The sequence below is a fragment of the Vicugna pacos genome, chromosome 2 (assembly GCF_048564905.1).
Source record: "Vicugna pacos chromosome 2, VicPac4, whole genome shotgun sequence".
NCBI lineage: Eukaryota > Metazoa > Chordata > Mammalia > Artiodactyla > Camelidae > Vicugna > Vicugna pacos.
In genome coordinates, this window is record NC_132988.1 from 12188751 (window position 1) to 12204484 (window position 15734).

Below are 15734 nucleotides of genomic sequence, written 5' to 3' on the forward strand. Positions count from 1 at the left end.
TCAGTCACAAGGAAGAATAAAATAATGCCATTTGCAGCAACATGGATGGACCTGGAGATCGTCATTCTAAGTGAAGTAAGCCAGAAAGAGAAAGAAAAATACCATATGATATCATGTATATGTGGAATGTAACAAAAAACAAAAAGAAAAGAAAAGAAAAAAGAAGACACTAATGAACTTACCTATAAAACAAAAACAGACTCACAGACATAGTAAATAATCTCATGGCTACCAGGGGAAAGATGGTGGGAAGGAATAAATTTGGAAGTTTGAGATTTGCAAATGTTAACATAATATTATGTATAAAAACAGAAAAAAACAATTTCTTCTGTGTAGCATAGGGAACTATATTCAGTATCTTGTAATAAGCTCTAATAAAAAAGAAATGAGAATGAATACATGTGTGTTAATGCATGACTGGGACATTATGCTGTACACCACCGACTGACACATTGTAACGGACTATACTTCAATAAAACAAAACTAAACAAAACTCAAAGCCAGAGTTATTTCCTAACCTGGAGACTGAGCACTAATCACCACCCTCCATGACCTCATCTACCCCAATTACTTCCCAAAGGCCCCATCTACTAATGAATACCATCATGCTGGGGGTTATGGCTTCAACTCTGGCGGGGATCAAACAATCAATCCATTACAGGAGCCGTTAGGTTTTTATACAGGAGGGTCTAGACCTCTTCTGCCCCTGTGACCCCATCTCCTGGTCCTCCCTGCAGTGATGAGAACATACAAACCACTTCAAGTTACTGGAGACACGAAAATCCCATGAGCAACCATGGGACATTTAAGCCCAGCAGCTCCAATGCTTGTAACTGGGGCTGGAATTGCTACAGGCTTGCCCTCCGACGAATCTTCTAGAAAGGATTTTTATTTTTATTTATTTATTTATTTAAAGTACCATCAGTTACAATGTGTCAGTTTCTGGTGTAGAACACAACATCCCAGTGATGCATAAACATACATACATTTGTTTTCCTATTCTTCTAGAAAGGACTTTTAAATGCACTCATTCCAACACTCCAGGGAGTCCTGAGTCTTTCCCCTCCCTCTGCCTTTGGTGCCTTTGTACACGATTGGAATCCAATCCTTTTCTTCTCTTGCTAGAGAGTCAGCTGATGCAACACCTCTATTCTGAAAATTCTCCTGACAGCCCTTTCACCCAGGCAACGTAATCCGCCCTCCCTGGATGGACTTCTGTTGCTGTATTAGCACTCTCAGCAACAACTGTGGGTTTAAATGTCTGCCTCTCCTGCTAGAGAGCGAGCTTCTGGCCCTGCCTTACCCATCTTTTTATCCCTGATACAGCAGGGTCTAGAAGTATTATGTAAGTGCTCAGTAAGTATCAGTCATTTACTCTGTGACTGTTACTTTTCCCTTATACGCATTTTGATTCATGGCGTATGAAGGGCAAGTGAACTCACATTTATTTAGCCTGTACTATGTACCAGATTCTGTGTTAAATGTACCATTTTATTCTCAAGGACAAATTCGTAAGATAGGAATTACTGGTTTGAATAAAACAGAGATTAAAGAATCGTCTTAAGAATATGAAAATGAATATACGTATATCCATGTATGACTGAAGAATTCTGCCGTACAACAGAAATTGACACAACATTGTACACTGACTACATGTCGATTAAAAAATTATAAATAATCATCTTATTAGAAATAAGAGAATATATTTGTTCAAAATGTTTAGAGACCTATGGGATCTATTTTGAATTAATAATATTTCTGGAGCTTAGTTATCTTAACTCTGAAAAAGCAGTAACTGAAAACGGTGCTTTAAAAATAAAAATAAAAACAAACAAAAAGAAGCACTATAGAAACAGAAAGAAAAAAATGGTGCTTTAGCAAGTAATATGTGTTATATGTATCACTGAAATTTAACATTTAGCATAGCTTATACCGACCAAAACATGGAAATGACCAAGAGCCACACAACTTGGCATGAACAGTGAGACTGCCTTGATGTTGGAGGAGCAATCCACCACAATCCAGTTTACCCAGTATTCAGTGGATTTTATTGTTGCCACACCACCCACTCGTCCTTTGAAGCTGGTGGATCACAGCATCCCCACTCGCAGTGTTCCTTAGAGCAAATGCTCTTCGATGATTACATTGGCATGATTTTAAAAACTAGATGAAAATAGTGCTTTGAAAATAATTCCACTGTTTGGATGCTGCTGGTGTTTCGATGCCTAGAAAAACCATCTATTATTGTTCTGATTTTGTGGTCTCCCAGGAACAACACCAAAAGTACATAGAAGTCATTTTCTGGTTATCGCCAGTATATTCCACATGTCTCCCGTCAGTAAGGACCAATGTGAGATTTCACAATAGCTAACTCATTACCTTTACCTCCATGGAATTTGCTTGGATATAAATTGTGAACTCTGTTATGCCACATAGCATGCCTTAATAATTTTGGAAGTTAGACCCGGCCAAAACACATCAACAGTTGAGAACTGGCAAACTTGCTTTGTCAACTTGTTCATGAGTCTTGCTTGGACGGTTGACTCAGACACACAAAAGCGAGGGCCAACACCACCTGAAGGCTCACGGTCACTCAGGAGTGGGATGGAAAGAGAGGCAGAAGGACAAACAGATAAGAAGGCTCAGCTGCCTGACTCTTTTGCTTGGAGAAAGGGGTTCAATTTCATAAGGACCAAAGAAACAGAGCTTTAGACCAGCTGGACCCAGGACCAGCTCTGGAGGTCACTCAACTACCACTCCCACCACGGCAGATCACCCATCACACACCCCAAGCTTTGCACGACCGGGAAAGCGGTAGATTGTAGAGGGATTGAGCTGGAGAACAAACTACTAATATAAATTCTAGGCTTTGAAAAAGAACTATCGTTAGGTTTTCACGTTTGTAAGTTCATTCACTGACTGTCCTAATCCTCCTGTTTTTTACTTGATGGTGTAGAGTATACGCATGTATATATAAAAAATATATATATGCAATCACCACCCACCAATGTGTGTGTGGATTCACATCTACACATTTCATATACTTTGCCTCTTGTTTTATTAGTATGCACATTTCTAAATAACGAAGAACCAGAAACAACAGACTTGAAGGTGTATTAATTCTAAAAGAAACCACACCACTAATCAATCATTAATTCATCAAACATGCTTATTGAATACCTGGTACAATGTGGTTGTAACATGGTGCAAATGTAAAGTTAAATGAATTATATTTAAGAATCAAAGGGCAAGAGTTAAACTCTGATCTCTCCTACCCCATGCCCCCAGAGATAAAGCAGGAGGCAGAAAGGAGAGCTAGATCTAGCTGATGGTCAGTTCTGGTCGTTTCCTCAAACGCCGATGAGAAACGACAAGCAACGTGATGTCCTAGATGTTGGAAAGTTTACACAGAAGTTTGAGACACAATTCTTGGACTCAAAAAGCTTGCCATCAAAAACAAATATGTATAACATGGGGTAGAGGGGTTGGAAAGGAATAAATTGGGAATTCAAAAATTGCACCTCTTGGGGAGTGAAGGAAATGCTAGCCATCTTGATTGTGGTGGTGGTTTCATTGGCGTACACATCAATCAAAATTCATCAAATTGTACATTTGAAATATGTGCAGTTTACTGTACAGAAATTATACCACAATAAAGGAGCTTAAAATAAATAAATAAAGCTTAAAAAATAGATCAGAAAAGGTTCTGGAATTGCCGCACAGTAGCATTTAAGAGGGCTTCGTGGGTTTGTAGGACGGGGACATGTAAAGAGGCGTGGCTGAAAAGTAGGTGGCGAAGGTGTATTTGGAAGCAGAAAGAGCCAGAGGGGATAAGCACCCAGGGAGCGAAAACAGCGTGGTTTCCCATGGCATAAAGGATAAGGTGGAGAAAAGGAGAGAAGTCTGGAACACTAAATAGAAGCCACCTTGTGGAAGGTCCTAATCGCCGATGTTAGCACAGTGCAGCGACCAGAGCCATGGGAGAAGCACAGGTGAGTGACAGACTGTAAGAGAACTAATCTGATTGCAATTAACAGAAAGAATTTCCTGAAAGGGAGAAGGCAGGCACCGCAGGGAGGAAGGAATTACAACAGTGCGCCCACCCATCCATGTGTGCATCAAGGATACATTTATCGATCACGTTCTATATTGTCAGGCATCTGAATGCACTGAGGGAGCTTGGGATACAGCGGTGAATAAGGCATAGAGCCCCCAGGAGACTTTTAAGAGTCCGGGAGAAAGAAGGCATCACAGTTTGGGCAGCAAGAATGCTGATGGAGGTGAGCACAGGGTGCCCTGGGGGTCCAGGGGGATGGGGAGGTCCCTGAGGAGGTGAACCTTCGGTTGAATGTACCTTAATGGAGAGGGAGGGGTGGATCAAGGGAAGAAGAGTGGGAAGGGTAACTGGACAGAAGGAACAGCCGGTGCAAAGACAGTAATCTTTGACCACCTGACTCATTCAGGTCTGTGAGAAGCTCTGGTCCACAAGGAGGTGAACTGAACCTTTTTTTTTAAATGAAAATTAATGATGATAAATAAAACAATCACAGCCACTTATTTATTAAGTCCTTGGTACCTGCCAGGCACTGGTCTTTACACACAGCCATTCATGTAATTCTCACAACTCTCTGAGGTAGATCTTGCTATTCCCATTTCACAGATGCACAAACTGACATCAAGTGCTTCAGAAATTTGCTTCTCAGACTCACACAGCTATTGACTATTGACGAGGAGATTCAAATCTAAGTCTTTCTCACTCGAAAATCAGTGTTGAGTCCTGAAGGACAAGTCAGAGTTAGCCATACGTACAACAGAATGGTGGAACGAGCATTCAGGGCAGTGGAAACTGGAAGGTATGTGTGTCCACCGACAAGCAGTTTGGAATCACCAGAGTACGAAGTACAAGGGGAAGGCAGTCAGAGGCCAGGCCATGATGGACCTTGCCTTGTAGGGTGAAGCGGGTGGACCTGAACCTGGAAATCATGAGAGCCATTGAAGACTCACAGACGTGAAAGGCTGGAGGGGATGGATCTAGGCAAGCTGAGGTGTGGTGAACGGAGCATGACTTCGGGCAGAATCTCACTAAGCCAGTGGGTGATGGTGGCTCAGAAGCCTGCTCCTGGAAGAATAAGTACGATGCTGCTCAGACAGCCTAAGTGAGAGGTGAGTGATAGCACCTCTCACAGAGAGGTGGATTCTGGCAGAGCAGCAGAGGGGTCTGTGTGCTCGGGGGGTGGGATGGGGCACCAGGAGAGGGGAAGACGGGGGAGAGAAGGGGGTGATGAGTTGAGTTCAAATCTGGACAGCCTGAGCTGGAGAGGCTGTGGACCAACCACGAGGAGATGTCAAGCGGACTGGGGAGTTCACAGCTCCAGTTGCAGAAGAAAGGTCTGGGTAGGAGGCAAAGGTCTGGGCTCTAAATCTAGGTGGGAGAAGAAATCATAATAAGAAGCACTGACTATGAACCAGGCGAAGTGCAAAATGCTTTTCAGGCATTTCCTCTCTAATCCTTTCAACAACCATACGAAATAGATACCAGTATTATCCCATTTTCCAGACTACAGCTCCAACTAAGCCACGGGGACATTCAGTAACCTGCCAAGGGCCACACTATTAGTGAAGGATCCAGACACTTGTACCCCTGAACTTCCCAAACCTTTGTGACCATGAGGCATACAGAAACACATTATATGTTGTGGTCCAGGACAGACACATGTTTCACTGAAACACAAGTCACGTGAGATCACACTTAGCTCCCTGCTGTCTTCTGTTCTATTTCATTTTTTTAAATAGGTTGGTTGCAGCCCATGACTGGATTCACAACCTGCTTGTGAAACCCATGGTTTGAGGATTGCTGTTCAACGTCCTCCCACCTCCCTCACCTGAATCAGGTAGGCTGCAGTGAGATGGCAAAGGGGAGGAGGGATGTCAGTGACATCACAGACCACGGGAGGGCACGTCACTGCAAGGTGATTTTAAGCCAAAAGTATAACATGATGAGAAGTGAATCTCATCTGCCAAATCATGCCCCGAGGATGTGTCTGTGGAAGTGAGCTTGTCAGCCGAGTGTCATTCACTGGCTGTCACACACACTGATGGGGATTGAAGCCTTTTTTGCTCCCAGGTTTTTCCACTGGAAAAGAAACAGATGCCCTTAACTTTGGAGACCTGTGAAGTGGTTCGCTCTCAAACTGCTCCAGTATTCCACGGCAGAAGAATGTGGGCACACAGCCCAAAGAAAACCAGGCCTCTGCCCGTCCTTACTTTGATGTGATTCCTGCAAACAGTAATTGCAACAGGAAATAATACCTCTGAGGAGGAAATTATGGAATAGGACTTTTAGCATCTCGCTCAGCAGGAAATGGTTCTGCTGACAGGACTTCAGGATTCCACTCCCAACAGACATCCTAGACCCTGAATGTATGCATTCTTCCTCCCTCCTACTTCACAGGAAGAGGGGAGATTTTTTTTTCCCCACTAGATTGACCCCTTCTGCGTAGCCGGTCTGCCTCTTGACCACCTCCAGGTCTCACTCCCTCAGTTAACCCTTCTTTTTTTTGGAGGAGTTGGGGGGTGGGAGGAGGTAATTAGATTGATTGATTGATTTAATGGAGGTCCTGGGGTTTGAATCCAGGACCTCATGCACGCTAAGCATGCACTCTACCACTGAGCTATACTCTCCCAGCAGCCTTTCCTCTACTTCAGCACCTTTATTTTTTTTAAATAACTTTTTAAAACCGAAGTATAGTCAGTTTACAATGTTGTGTTAATTCCTGGTGTATAGACAGTGACTCAGTTATACATATATATATATTCCTTTTCATATTCTTTTCCATTATAGGTTATTACAAGGTACTGAACACAGTTCCCTGTGCTACACAGTAGGTCCTCACTGTTTATCTATTTTATATATAGTAGTCAGTATCTGCAAATCTCAAACTCCCAACTTATCCCTTTCCATACCCTACCCTTCTGGTAACCATAAGTTTGTTTTCTGTGTCTGTGAGTCTGTTTCTGTTTTGTAAAGAAGGTCATTTGTAGCACCATCATTTTCTCCTTTAACTTAGCTTCCTTCCCTTCCAACTTTAAGGAAACCCTGGTTTCCTCTCAAAAAGTTCATCTGCAGGAGAGAATATTGGGGAGATGCAACTGTTCTGTCTCGATAGTGGTGGTGGTTACCCAACCACACACTGTCAGAACTCACAGACCTGAACACTAGAAAGGGTGACTTTTACTATTTGTAAACTGTCACCATAAAAAAAAATGACTCCCCCACCAAAAAAACCAAACATGACCTCAAAATAAAAGCCCCCGATCCTTTTCTTCATCCTGCCGCCCTGTGGTCATCGCTGTCTTTCCTGTCTTCCTTTCCCTGACACTTGCTCCTTCCATGCTCTTCATCGTAGCTAAAACCCAAGTCTTCCCCCAGGTGACTCCCTGCCAGTTCCCCTCCTGTTCCCTTCCCACCTTCCATAGCTCCTGGCACTGACACTTCTACTAGAAACTTTTTCTTCAGAACTTCGCTGCTTCTCCTCCGCCTCTTTAAAAGATGCTTTGACTTATGAGCAATCTCTGACTCTGGGAATTTGCCCATATTCCAAGCCTACTGCCTTCTCTTCCTATATTCGCTCCCGCGGGGATCTCACCCACTCTCTGGATTCAAGGACTGCTTCGACGCATTTAACTCCAAAATCTGTCTAGCCGGCTCGGGGTTCCAGTGACCCAGTGGCCACCTCCACTCGGCTCTGTCACCACCTCAAATTGAGCACGTGTAGCTGCCTTGGCCAGCTGCCCTGACTGGTGTGGGTGACTTCAACACTGGTCCTTCTCCCAGGCCAGAAACCCGGAGACACCAGACACAGTCATCAAGACCCAAGACGGTAGCACAGAGGAAATGCTCTGTGAACGGTCATGTTCTAGACTTAAGAAGTATTATTGTCACTACTACTGAAATCTTTTCAACTACACCTCTGAAATATCTATAGACCTTATCTTTTTCTTCATCCTCCTCTCCCAGCCTATAGCTCCCCCATTCCCTCATGTCTCCTGCATTCTGTTGTCTATCTTCATTAAAATAACATTTCCCTCTCTTACCCTGCAGCTCAGGACTCTTCAATAACTCCTATAATGGGTTGAATTGTGTCCCCCCCCCCAACGAAAAGAGATGTGTTGAAGTCCCCCAGTACATTAGAATGTGACCTTATTTAGAAACAGGTCTTCACAGAGGTAATCAAGTGAAAAGTAATCAGAGTGGACCCTCATGCAATACGACTGACATCCTTATTTTAAAAAAAGAAAGAAGATTTGGACACAGAGAAGGAAGACGATGTGAAGACGCAAGGAGAACACCGTCTACAAGCCAAGGAATGCCTGAGGCCACCACAGCCCTGAGAAGGAACCAGCTCCGGCCACACACCTTGTGGCACCTAAACAACAGTCCACGTTTCTCTGTTTGGCACTAAGGATCTTTGATTCGGCCCCATCCTCCCTAGTTGACCTTAGTTCCCACGAATTCCCTACTTAGACCTCCCAGGCAGTCCCTCCTACAATCAGAGCTGTGCCCTCATCTGATACAGCTCTCTGCAGTTGCTCGGGAGGCCCTCAGCAGCCTACCACGCCCCACCCACTTTCCACTTCATCTTAATCTTGCACATTCTTTAAGCTCTAACATCAGCCCCTCCTCCTCAGTTATACTGTCCCTGATTCTCCAGCCTATTGTTTTCTCTCTTCTCTGAACTGTCATGTACTATTGTCTGTGTCATATAAACTGACATCCGATCACGTCTTGTTCACATACTTCTCGAGTGGCATCTTGAGTGATGTTCTTCTGTCTAGAGTTAAATTTTAAGTCTCTATTGGAAGCCACTTTTCCAGGCACCTTCCTAAATTTATTTCCTCAATAAAATACTTTTTGGGATCAGAGGGAGGGTACAGCTCAATGGTAGAGGTGTGCTTTAGCATGCATGAGGTCCTGGGTTCAATCCCCAGAAACTCCATTAAAAATTAATAATAAATAAATAAATAAATCTAATTACCCCATCCCCCCAAAATTAAAAAAAAAATCCTTTCATCCAGAGCTGCCCGTGATTCTTGTATTATTTTTATCATGTAACAGCCAATCAAATATTACTGAGCATTTGGCTTAGTGAGAAGGACATCTGAAGTGTGAGTCCTAACTCTTCCTTTCCTGGAAGTCACTAGACTTAAGTTTCCTCACCTCTGAAATGTTACTTCTCAGCACCACTGTAAAGATAAAATGGAATAATTTAATGTGAAAGTGATTTTTAAAAGGTAAAGATTCACTCCAATGTTAGAGCATTATGATCATGGCAGAGCCCAGTTAGCTGCCTTGCTCAGGAAATTATGGGCTTGAATCAAGTGAGCTGGTTCTACACGACTTGTGCCACAGGGGCCAATAAATTTCAGGACTAATAGAGTGGGAAGAAGTATGGAGAAAACCACAAAGCACATCCAGTGAGTGAACAGGGTCAGCTTCATAAATAAAAGACAGATAGCATGCAGTCACCTCAATTTACCTTAAGGCAGGCATCCCCAGCTCTCAGAAGAAATGACTGACAGTCCCTGACAGCATCAGTTCTGGTACAATAAATCCACCAGGTAATATATTATCCCTAAGTCAAGAGCTGAATGTTTTGTGTTGTTTTTATTTGGTAATTTAATCCTCCTGGTTTTAAGACTGAAAGCTAACCAAGAATTACTAAATATGCCTAAAATACAAAAAGCAAGTCAACTTCTGTTGATTTAGACTCACAATACGATTCATCCCATGAGCCTACTGAAATCAAAGATGAACCAACCTCTCACTCCAATTTCCAATGAAGATGAGCGTTAGTGGTGTAGAGTCAATGTGTTTGGTAAGTATTCACATCCGGAAACCACCAAACTTTCCCCAGCCGTATGAATTTAGACTTGTTGTTTTTCTTAATTTAAATGTTTCTTCTTTACAGGAATTAAATTAACTTTTTTCTTTTACTTCATCTTTGGAATTTGTTTCACAAACTGTAAATGCTAGCCAATGATTCTGAATGAGTTAAGTGATCGTCCTTAAGTTGTAGATGCCAAATGCAGCATGCATGTTAAAAACGTTAGTATTATAGCAGGTTTTATGTGTAAAATTCAGAAAGCTGGGCCTGTAATAGGGAAGAACAAATGTGACTCCATATTGGGTCTGCTTCTTTTACTTTAACCTTCCCATTCTATTGCTTTTGCTACAAGTTAATCACTAAAAGGATGTTGCCTCTAAGTTTACATTATACATAATGGCCCGTCTCTGGGAACCCTGCCTCCCAGCTAATGAGCGTTAAGCAAAAATACCTCTGTTTAGCTCATAGGAAACATCCTGACCAGGCCCACCTGTGAATGACTGTAGGCAGGAAGAAATTAACACACCCCCTGTGGAGGCTGACTGGAACCAGGAAATGTTTGACTTTGCTCCCTCCCCTTTTAGTATAAAAGAAGCCTGAGTTCCAACTCAGGCAAGGTGGTGCTTTGTGACACTAGTCTACCATTTTCTCGGTCTTCTGGCTTTCTGAATAAAGTCACTATTCCTTGCCCCAACAACTCATCCTTCAATTTATTGGCCTGTCGTGCAGCGAGCATTAGAAGCTTGGACTCGTAACAGGCCCTGGGTCTCTACAGCCTGGAAAACAGATGTAGGAGACAAGCAGGAGGTCTGAGTGTGACTCCCACCCTCTGGTCTGCTGGTGAACTCCAGTCCCCACTGACCACCCATCAACAGATCCTCGCTGAACAGCTGAATAATGCAGACTGAAGACTAGAGGACTTGTAGAAAGACCTGGCAGACTTCGGTAAGTACATTTATCCAAGGAACTTGATGAAAAGGAAATGATTTGGGGACAACATCTAAGAAAAGAAATCTACTTAGTTCTATTTAGATTTAGTTCTAGCGTGGAGCATCCTGTGTGGAATAAGCCCCAAACATGCCAAGAATATTTTGTACTGCATTACAAATGAAAACCAGCTCCCATGCAGATGGAATTCATAATTTTATAACTCCCCAAATCTGGCTATCTCCCATTACAGAAACTGCTTTTAACTATTCAAAGCCACTTCTTAATTATTTCCCATTCTTGATATGTAAAGGCTTTATTAGAAAGTAGTATGAATTCAATCTGTAATAGAGGCTTATTAAAAACTCAGCTTTTGTGGGGGGGGTGTGGCTCAAGTGGTAAAGCACATGCTTAGCATGCATGAGGTCCTAGATTCAATCTCCAGTACCTCCTCTAAAAATAAATAAATAAACCTAATTACCTCCTCCACCCCCCAAAAAAAGCCTTATAGAGGAAATCCAATTTTTTTTTCTTTCCATGATATTGTTTTAAAAATGAATAAAACATACCTTCTTCTGCAGGGTCTGTAGCTGAAGCAGAGACATTACAGTAAATGTCACAGGAAAAAGGAGGACTTTGCATAGAACACCTCCCCCCACCCCTTCCTGTTTCAGGCTCCCTGATCTTTTCATGTTGTTTTGGTGGGTGGTTTGGCAGCTTGAGTGGGTTTTAGCCTTCAGGCATCAATTACTTTGTACTTCTGGTTTCTGGATTGAGAGTTTGGGGAGGAAGGGGATGGAGGACACTCAAAGGGTAAGTGCTATTTGATGGCTGAAAATAAGGAAAAACAGCAAGAAGACTGCAGTTAACCTCTGCCCATCCTTCCTCTAAGCAAACGGCACCCCGTCACATCACTTTATTGTACAACAAGTCACTGTGTGACTTCCGTGTGACCTGGGGCAGAAGAAAGCATTTGTCATCTGAGGCTCATTTGCTGTAAAGAGTCTGTGGCACAACAGTACTGGCAGGCGTTGATTCTCTAAAATGCAAAGTTCTGTTATAAAAAAAAAAAAAGACTTCTTCTTAATGGTACCAGGCATCTGGAGACCACGTTCTGTAACTATTTAAGTGTGGTTTTGATCAGTGGCTTCATTACTGGCTAAGATTAAGATGAGAAAGACACCTAATTTTTGCCATTTCTTTTCTGCAGCGATCAAGCTGCAAACATTCAACCCATTCGAGTACCTTTTTATTCACTTTCCGTGGGTGACTCCTGATTGCTCACGCTAAAAGAAGGGGGTATCCCGGACATGTGCTTAAGTTTCATAAGGGGTTAACTTTTATAATTTCCTTCTTTGGCTCATCTGGCAATTATTAGCAGAATCCATTATACAAGGGAAGCAGAGGGAGCCCTAGACATATGCTGAACAATACAGGGGAACCAGCTGTCCCAGACCTACAATGAGACGTTTCACTCCACCAGCACCAACACCATGGAGATGACTGCACGCTGAGCTGTATGTAGCCAGCACTGCCTGGGGCTAAAGCAAACCGCGCCCTTAACCTTGAACTACAGAGCCGACCCCAAGCCCCACTTCTTTTGAGTCCTGCAGTTTCCAGCCCTTTCCCTTCCCCATCTTGTGCTTCCAGTTCACTATCTCCAGTCCCAGCAGAATGATAACTAAGACAGGCTTCCCAGCTAGAAAGATGGCCGTGGACCCTCCCATTGTGCCCGGCCGTCCAGGCAGGCTAACTAGATGTAAATCCCCTTCAGTGTGGCTAATGCCTTTTTTATCTCTAAGCAAAGGCTCAGAAAACTCATTCTTTTAGGCAGATTTATAATATAGCTTTGACACCACTGTAGAATGTCTAACACTAATTTAAATAAATTGTATGTGGTCAGCAAGAGACAGTTCTGTCTTTGTTTAGTCTGAGAGGTTATTTTCATGATTAAAGAGACCTGATCTTGTCTTCTTAATTAAGGCGAATCTGAAGGACAGTTATATTACCCTCCAGCAATGCCCCCAGGATGGGTCATTTTGGTGCTAGTCTGGTCACTTTTGAACTGCTCGGTGGCTGGGGAAGAAATATTATAGGATTTCGGGGGGAGGGTATAGCTCAAGTGGTAGAGCATATGGTTAGCATACACAAGGTCCTGGGTTCAATCCCCAGTACCTCCTCTAAAACTAAATAAGTAAACCCAATTACCGCCCCACTAAAAAGAAAGAGAGAAAGAAAGAAAAAGAAAGAGAATTAAGGATTTCAGTATATATAGAACCATATACTGAAAAGGAGTTTTGGGGTTGGTAGCAAGTGTCACTTTGTCCAGGTGGTGCTGAAGAGCCAGGAACACACCTTTCACTGCTAAAAGAATCAACTCTCAGGTCAAGGGGCCATCTTGACTCCCTCAGGAATCTGAGCTGAACTACAGGAGAGGGTCCTACCACAGCCCTAGACCTGGCTTCCCAGGTGAGGCAATCAGTGAACAGGTGGGAGAAGGATGCTTGTGAATGTCCAAAGGTACCTCCAAGGCTTGAAAACTCCTTCAGGGCTTATGCTCTGCCTTTTATACTCTTGTATTTTTCAGATCATAAAGCAGGGGGCTTGAAACATAGTATCTGTTCAATAAATCCTGCTGGCTGGGAGACTGGGCTTGAAACAGCTTTCCTTTCGTCTACCTGATTGGACAGAACCACCTAAAACGAAACGGTGTCTAATCTTTCACATTTTTGGTCTTATGTCAGATCTCTCTTTTCAAGAGTGTTAATCTGAGAGCCTTTCCATTTTGTTTGCCTCTTAGTCCTCAAAATCATCATCCCTGAAAGTCAGCAATGAGGGTCCTAAAAGGCGAATCCTGATCCTAACGGAAGCTGAACAGGTTAGCAAGACTTCATGCCTCTCTTGATATTTTGGATTAGGTTGGTGGCTACATTTACATGCAAAAACACAGTCCTCATACAGCAGACATTCTGAAACCTGAAAAACATTTACAATAAGGAGATGGTGATTTAAAAGGCTAATCAGCTCCCATAACTCCAATCGCCTCCAGCATATTTGTACAAATGGCTTTGGTTCCAGAAGTCTGCGTGTTGATTCACTTTACTGCTGTTAGGGTGGAAGGGAACCAGTCCCACAGCCTCTATTTGAGAACTTTCTAAACTGTCATAAATTAATAAAGATGTTGACAGACACAGTATTTTTGTTTGACTCAAGGACACGTCCTAATCTTCCTGGCCAGCCTTTCTGTCTAAATAAATTTCACCTACACATCCAGTATGTTATTATGAAAAAGAAGAATGTATTGGAAATTCTAGGGAGAGGCGATTTCTGTTCAAGGATTAAGATGAGACTCAAAGGCAGGATATGTAAAAACAATAGTTTTACATGGGAAGGAATGAGTATTCATAAGACAAAATATCTGCCAACAAGGGCTCAGTTTCTGAGGTTGAATTTCCACTCAACTCTCAAAAAAAAAAAAAAAAAAGCTGAGTGACTAGTGAACAGTTGGCTCAGCGTCTAGACCTACTTCTCCTTCATTTCTCCTCTACCTGTCTATTTCAAAGTTTGCATCTACCAATTCTTCTAACTCAGAGCAAATACTAGTCGTATCAAAGACCTACCATTCTCATTCAGAGAAAATAAACTAAACTCACAGATAACTTGCAAGGACATTTTCAGACTTGCCAACTGGCTGGTCAGTCCTAAGGTCTAACACATAAGAGCCCAAGAAATAATGCTGGTGACACAGATGACAGTACTTCAGCCTTGACTCAAGGTTTTTAAGACAACAGTCTCAGAGGGGCCCCTCAGAAAGATACCCTGGAATGCATTTTTTCATGAAACCCAAAAGGAAAACCGTCATTGTCTTTATCTGCATCATTAGCAGCAGCATCAAAAGCATCTCAAAATACCTAGGAATAAACCTGACCAAGGAGGTGAAAGACTTAGACACTGGGAAAGAAAAAAAAAATCTTACCAGCACCTGCCAGCACAAGCCTTTAGATCCTGTATAAATCAAGCTAGAGGGAGGGTATAGCTCGGTGGTAGAGCACGTGCTTAGCATGCAAGAGGTCCTGGGTTCAATCCCTAGTACCTCCAATTAAATAAATAAAACTTAATTATCCCCCCACCCAAGAAAAGACAAAACAAACAAATCAAGCTAAAATTGTTTGCTGGGAATTTATAATATAAGATAGATTTGGCGTAAACCAAGCAGTGTCATTTTTCACAGAGTAAGAAGGAGAGACGAGAAAGTTCTGATAATGTTATCTTCCCAGATTTCAGGATTTCAAGATGATGTTTTTCAAGGGCATTGCTGTATTACCAGATTGGGTTATCTCTGTTGACAGGCCGAATTGTCACCACAAAAGCTGGAGAGGTGGTGAGTTACTGCTGCTCAGAAAAGGCCAAATAAACAGATCACTCCCAAGCCCCAAGATAAATATCTAGCTTCTTTCTAGAGTAAGCAGTGGACAGAAATTCCAAGGGCAGACCAAAGAAAAGATCCGAGTGTATGCTGTTAATTCTCAGGGAGACTCCATAACCCATTTATATTCAGTGCCTAGTATGAGCAGTTCTTTCCACTTATGTTTCAAAAGGAAGTAGAAAAAACAAGCTGACCAGACGATCAGGAAAGCATGCAAGTCAACATTAAAATAACGATGCCAGAAAAATAATTCAAGATGTAGGTGCCACATTTACTTTTGAAAGATGCAATGGAATTTCCAGTGGAGGATTTCATACACAAAGAGTTTTCCAGGAAAATAAAGGCTAGATTCGGGAAAATGTTCTAAGAATACTGCTAAGAGGGGGAGAGGGTATAGCTCAGTGGTAGAGCGCATGCTTAGCATGCACAAGGTCCTGGGTTCAACGCCCAGCACTTTCATTAAAAAAAGTAAAAATTCATTTTTTTAAAAAAGGAAT

General features: G+C 42.5%; 1 protein-coding gene across 8 annotated transcripts in view; it reads right to left on the reverse strand.

Annotated features, from left to right (window-relative positions):
* Positions 1–15734, reverse strand: part of TRIM2 (tripartite motif containing 2) — a 158937-nt gene that overhangs the window by 78144 nt on the left and 65059 nt on the right. The gene's annotated exons all lie outside the window — the stretch shown is intronic.